The sequence below is a fragment of the Typopeltis vanoorti genome, chromosome 14 (assembly GCF_054136105.1).
Source record: "Typopeltis vanoorti isolate ZY-2024b chromosome 14, IOZ_Tvanoo_1.0, whole genome shotgun sequence".
NCBI lineage: Eukaryota > Metazoa > Arthropoda > Arachnida > Uropygi > Thelyphonidae > Typopeltis > Typopeltis vanoorti.
The window spans coordinates 33,136,008-33,142,487 of NC_143562.1; positions in this window are offsets into that span (position 1 = coordinate 33,136,008).

The following is a 6,480-nucleotide window of genomic DNA, read 5'->3' on the forward strand; positions in this document are numbered from 1 at the left end:
TGCATTCTGCAATATAGTGTACATGGTATTAGAGCAAAATATTACCAAATACTAAAAGTAATTTGAATTATAATTTTTAAAAACTAGTTACATTTGTATCATTTGAACCTATTTATTATTACTAGTGATTATTAGATTTTTTCAGGGGGGGGGGGGGGCTTAATATTAGGAAATTTCATAAAATCCTCTCATTTCTACTTTGTTGAAAGGGGGAAAAAAATTGTGGGTCATAATATGTAGACATCAGTGAATTTTTAAGGAAAACTGTCACACTAGTCATTCTTAAAACATCTGGTGATATATGCCTCTAACCTGGTGCAGCTTGCTTTTATATAAATTCAGTTTCCCTACTCACCATATTTTGCAGTTTGTTTTGATCTGCAGCATGTCTAAATGAGCATTTTCAAAAACGTTAAGGTTTTATTTCTTTGCATTCATGTTTCCAAGCTTGCATAGTTTGTATTTGTTCATATTTTTTTTTTTTTTTTTTGTCCAATAGCTGTCAGGCTGTACTGTTGCAATTTACAATCCTGATGTTTTATTCCATATGAACAACTGTTTTAATCAGGTATGAATTTTGCTGGTAATTTGGCTTGTGTATGTTTGTCTAGATTGTTTAACACAAACATAAAACCAGCAGTTTTTGTCTGTTATCTGCGATACAAAAAGAGTATATAAGGGTAATGCATGCTTTTTATTATTATCATTATTATTATTATAGCAGCTCAGCCTTGAGTATTCTTTTTATATGTAAAAATAATTCATCTTATAAAGATGTTACATATGTAATATTCTGTGGATATGAATACATAAATTTCTTAGGTATTTGTAACTTCCACTTGTGATAGAGTGTATACACAAAAGGTATGGTGCATTTCAATCACTTTTAATTCTGATTGTAAATATTCTACAGCCATAAAATAAAGTACACAGCAATCGGTATGCATATGTTTGTCTTCACTTTTAAGTTCAAATCAACACCACTTTAATTTCTTTGCACTGTTTAATGGCAATTGAATTTTTATTTCAGTTTAATGTGATATTCTTCAAGTTTAGTAGTGGCAGTAATATAATCCAGATTTGTGTTACAAGCTAGAGGTAATGTATAATTTATTTGGAATTTTAGAATTTGTATGGTTTGAACTATACAAATTCACAAAATTTCTGTGGGAAATTGATTAAGATAATAGCAAACTTGTTACCTTTAACGTTTTTCAGATTATCAAAAAAATGTTAAATATATCATATACTCCTAATTAATCACTCTACTTAACAAATTTTAAAACTTTTTGACTTCAAGCAGAATATAGTGGTTTTATAAATTCCAGGTATATTGAATTCATATATGATTTTATTTCTGAATTTCTACATCACCTAGTACTTTCAAGGAAAGTGGAATAAAATTAAGCTATAATAATTATTACACAACTGTTTAAACATTTTGCTGATATATTTCATTCAATAAGCATTTTCAATTATTTCAATAAGCATTTTTCCAGATAAGGTGTTTGCATACTGGAATTCTATTTTCCTTGGAACAGCTTTTTCTGTGGTGACTTGCTCTGATTACCTATGGAACATCATGTTCACAATTAGCAAGGTGTGTGGGTTATTTCTCACTGCACCCAAGTTAGTTGGGAAGAAATCTATCAAGGATATGCCCCTTCAATGATATACTAAAATCAGCGATTTCATAATATTAATATAATTGACCTGATACTACAAGGAAATTCTTTCATAATTGTCTATATAGTTGTTTGCCAATCAAATTGTCTTTATTTTAGTTTCACTTAACAATGGGAATTTCTTAGATAATTAAGACTGAAAACATTCTCTTTAGAGAATACATTCTTGTTGACCTCGGCATAATGTCATATGGCAGCAACAATACTTGTCAGATCTAATCTACTAGAAACTCATTTCAAAACATTCTTCTGTCCTGGAAAAAAAAATTCTACCTAGCAGGCTATTCTTTGAGCATAAAATTATACTTAACAGGAAAGTATATTCTTGTTTTAATTCTTTATCTGAGCCCGAGCAAACAAATTTTACATGCAAAGTATATGGAAGCTGCTGACTTCACATCGAATTTCCTTAATATCCCATAATGCACAGTATACCTGTTTTGGATATGTGTGTGTGTGTATATATATTATTTTATTTATTTATTTATTTTATTTTATTTTTTTTTTTTGCCTTGAATTATGATAAGGGTTACTGCCTAGACTGGTTTTAACCTTTCAGGGCTCATATAGCTAGATCTGTAGAGATATACTGAGAATTAAATCGGTTCAGAAATTATTCATGTGGAAGTATCAAAATATCCTATCATCTTTTTGAACAGAAACCTTGACAAATTAACCAACCTTTTAGGATCATAACTTCCTTTAAAGCCAATAATACAAAAGGTTTTTTTTTCCTTTTTTTTGCAAAATTAAAAAAAAAAAAAAAAAAAAATTGGCTTTCTTTTCAATAGAGTAAGCTGTAAGGATTTCTATTCTGTTGCCATGTTAACTCTAAATGAGCAACAGTTGGAGCAAGTTTTTTTTTTTTTTTTTTTGGCCAGAAAATTAAACTATAATACATTATAGCAGGGGTAGCCAACTATGCATCCTTTTGGAGCCAAATCCAGTAAGACTTAGAGCCACAGCCTTTGACCGATACAGTGGTATAGGAGTAAGGAGTGTGCGCATGGCAAGGTTGTAACGAGCTTATAAGAACTGCTTTAACTAATTACACATCCAGTTTTAAGGAGCTTACTAAGAAAATGGATACAAGAAAGGCCTCTACTGGTAAATAACTAAAATTTATTGTTTCAACTTTAAAATTATTCTAATTGTTCAAAGTAAACTTCATTTAACGTGTTTTGAATTAAACTTTTTTATTGCAGTAATTTTTATTAACCCTATTTCTCTCACTCTCTTTTATTTTGCTCCTCTTTTGTTGTCTTCTCTTCTCTTTGTTTGTTTTCCTAGTAGATCGTAAAGAGCCACGTGACACGTGGATGTGAGCCATATTGTGGCCATCCCTGCATTATAGTATTTATTTCGAGTATTTATAGTAAATACAGAGCACTTTGAATAATGTGGTGATAAATTATGCTACTTGTACATGGAAAATATGACTTTTGCATTGTGATTTAGCTGCCATTATCTCCACAGGTCTAGTTTCCACTGATGAGATTTCTCTAGTTTGGGTTTTGATAAGTAATGATCATTATCTTTACATGGCAATATACATGTAAATGTAGGAATGCTGTGTAGTAATAGAATACTGAGGCAATTTGATGTGAATTCAACAATTTTTGTATCCAAGTAGTGTAGTTGTAAAGATATTTCACATGCAAAGCTGGCCTTTTGTTGGCCAAGTGGAATAGCATACCTGCACTCCAAGTTGTGGGTTTGAATCCCACTATGAGCATAGATGTTTGTAAAAGCCTAATCTGGATGAGCCATATAGCTCCTTGAGTTTATATCCAGTATAGTGGAGGGGAAAAGCAACAACGAAACACGTACTGAATAACTACAACAATATGTGCTTATGGAGTAAATGGGTGTCAAAGTTTGGTACTGTTTTTCTACCATATTGTATAAAGCTTCTTTTTTTTTTTAAGAAAAGAAACTAAAACGTTTTTGCTCATACATGGGTAAAAAATAAAAACAAGTATATAATTTTCATGTCAAGTATAATTTACTTTATAAGAGAAAAAAATCCTGCTACATTATGAACATAATGGCTGTTTTTAGTGCAATTGTCCCACTCACAAAATGTGCACTCTTAATGTATTCCTTAAAAACATACAATATTAAATCACTGCATGTGTTCTAGTCGTATTCATAATGATAAATGCATGCAACTGAAATGTGCACGTTCTCATAAGTTTATTTAATGTGGATTATATATTTAATGGGAAATGAAGGATAAGTGTTTTCATTGTGTACATATACTTCTTTCAGGTTTAATTTCAAATAACTGACATAAAAATACTAGTTATGTGGCTTATAGACTGCATTAAATTTTTAGTCATTCCAAAATACACAATCATTGAAAAGTTTTGAAATTATTATTTGCTGTCTAGATTGAGATCAATCTTTGATTTTTCAAGAGTATTATCTCACATAAGAGATTTATTCTGCTGTGGATGTAGACATTCTGGATTTGCAACTTTACTGGCTGTTAGTTCAATTTCAGAAATGGTATTTTCATCCAGAGTCCACTCTTTTGGTGGCTTGGTGACTTTTTTTTTTTAATATGGACGAACCTATCACAAACAAGATGCTAATTTTGTATATTGGGTGGTATGGAATCTCATATGTTGTTAAGCGACAATTGCATACATGATATTTCTTGTCTCCATACAATAAAGACAGCAAACTGTATTGATAAATGTAAATCTTGTAATCAATTATGCACTTTGCATTTAAAGTATGATTTGCAATGCCTTTTAATCAAAGGTATATATATTTTGGAAATTTTAGTGTTAATACACTATCCACACCACCAAACAAATTGAACTTTCCAGTTATCGAAATTAAAAAGCATGAGGGAATTTTAATTTTTAAAAACTAATAAATAGGAACCTAATAAAAATCGGCACAAAATAACGAAAATATATATATATTTAGCCTTTGTGATTGATTTAAATAATGGCGCAGCAATCCAAGTGAGTCAGTGAGCATTGCATCGCATATTGACCAAAAACTGCACAGCTTTGCACTAAGTGTTTCATATAACATAAATAGTTTAGTGTAAGGTATAATTTTTTTGAACAATTGTGAGTGATAAAGAAAAAATTTGTAATTGGCATGCCAAAATACATGAGTTAAAATTTGTGGAAAAGATAACGTTTCATTGGTGTTATCAAATGAAAAACTATCATATAGTTAAACAGATAACATGGAAAGTTCATGAGTCTTAACTGTGTTATGTTAAGGTAATTGGCAAAAATTAAATGTTATATCAGTTACCATGTTTGTTTTGCATATGAAACTAAAATAGACTGTCAGTATAGGCAAAAGTTAATGGGTGTCAGTTTAATGTTGAGAAATATAAAGTTATGCATTTTGGGATAAATAGATTACAAGCTGTGTATCACATTGAAGGCACTGTACTCCAGAAAATAGATGAAGCTAGAGATTTAGGGGTGGTGGTAGACAGAGTTAAAGTTTAGAGGACATATATTATTAAGGTTGCTAAATTATCCCATAAGGTTACTTATCTAGTGAAGAACACATTAACAAGTAGAAATAAGGAAGTTGTAATTCCTATTTATAAGGCCTTGATATGCCCACATCTGGATTACTGTGCTCAAGTCTGGTCCCCTGGGTTTCTTGGGGATGAGGAAGTGATGGTGAGGATTCAGAGGCAAGTGACCAAGATGGTGAGTGGCTTGTGGAGTGTTCCCTATCAGAATAGATGTGAAGGTGTGTTGATTGCAGAAGTTGGTTGATAGGAGAAAAAGAGGGGATATGATAGAAACATTTAAGTTGCGTAAAGGATGTTATAGGATAGATGCAGGGGAAATGTTTCAGCACTTGGCTAGAGGAACAAGCATAAGGGGTCATCCCTAGAAGTTGAATATAGGTGTCGTCAGTAGGGGTGTGAGGACTAGATTTTTTTGAAATGGGTTCCCAGAGTCGATTGCGAGTGCTTTGTCTGTTAGTGGGTTCAAGGAGATGGTATGATAGATTAGGTCTCCCCTGATGCGTCTTTGGACTCCATGGAGATGCCTGTATAATATAATCATTAAAGACAAAATTAAGACTATACCATGCAACCACTAGATCCATTTTCTTGTGTGGTTCTCAAACCTGGACAATAATCAAAAAAAAAAACTACAGATCTAATTAATTCTTTTAGAACTACATGTCTCAAACTGATCCTTGGATGTACCGTGTCACTAACTCTGCTATGCTAAATCTGGCTAAGTAAGAACCACTTGTCAATATATAGTTTAAAAAAAAAAACTCCAACTCAGATGGCCTGAACATCAACTCAGATATCCTGAAGTCTCACCTCTTTTTGGAATCCCTTATCCTGTACATACCAGAAGATGGCAATTACAGTAGAGGAAGACCATGCAAACAATTTTGGCAATATATATATAAAACTATCAGTAGGCTGAACTGTAAAACTCCATCTGACGTCTATCAGTCAACTCAAGATAGACTTGGGAGACCATAATCTATCTTTAATTTTTAATGTAAATCCCTTTTCAATTGTGAATAAACTATGATGATATATATTTTTCCGCCTAAAAATTAAAACTGACTTATTCTTACTTATGCCATCTGGAAAGAGAGTTTCAAGTTTCACACTGCTGAATATGTGACTGAGTAAAGGATTGATGCCGTTATGGCATCAATCCTTTAGCAGCATGATAGATGTGCATTTCTGGTATTAGTGCAACATCAAAACAGAGGAGATAGAAATAATTTGACTACTCTAAAACTATTTTCATGAAATTTGTTTTTCAAATTA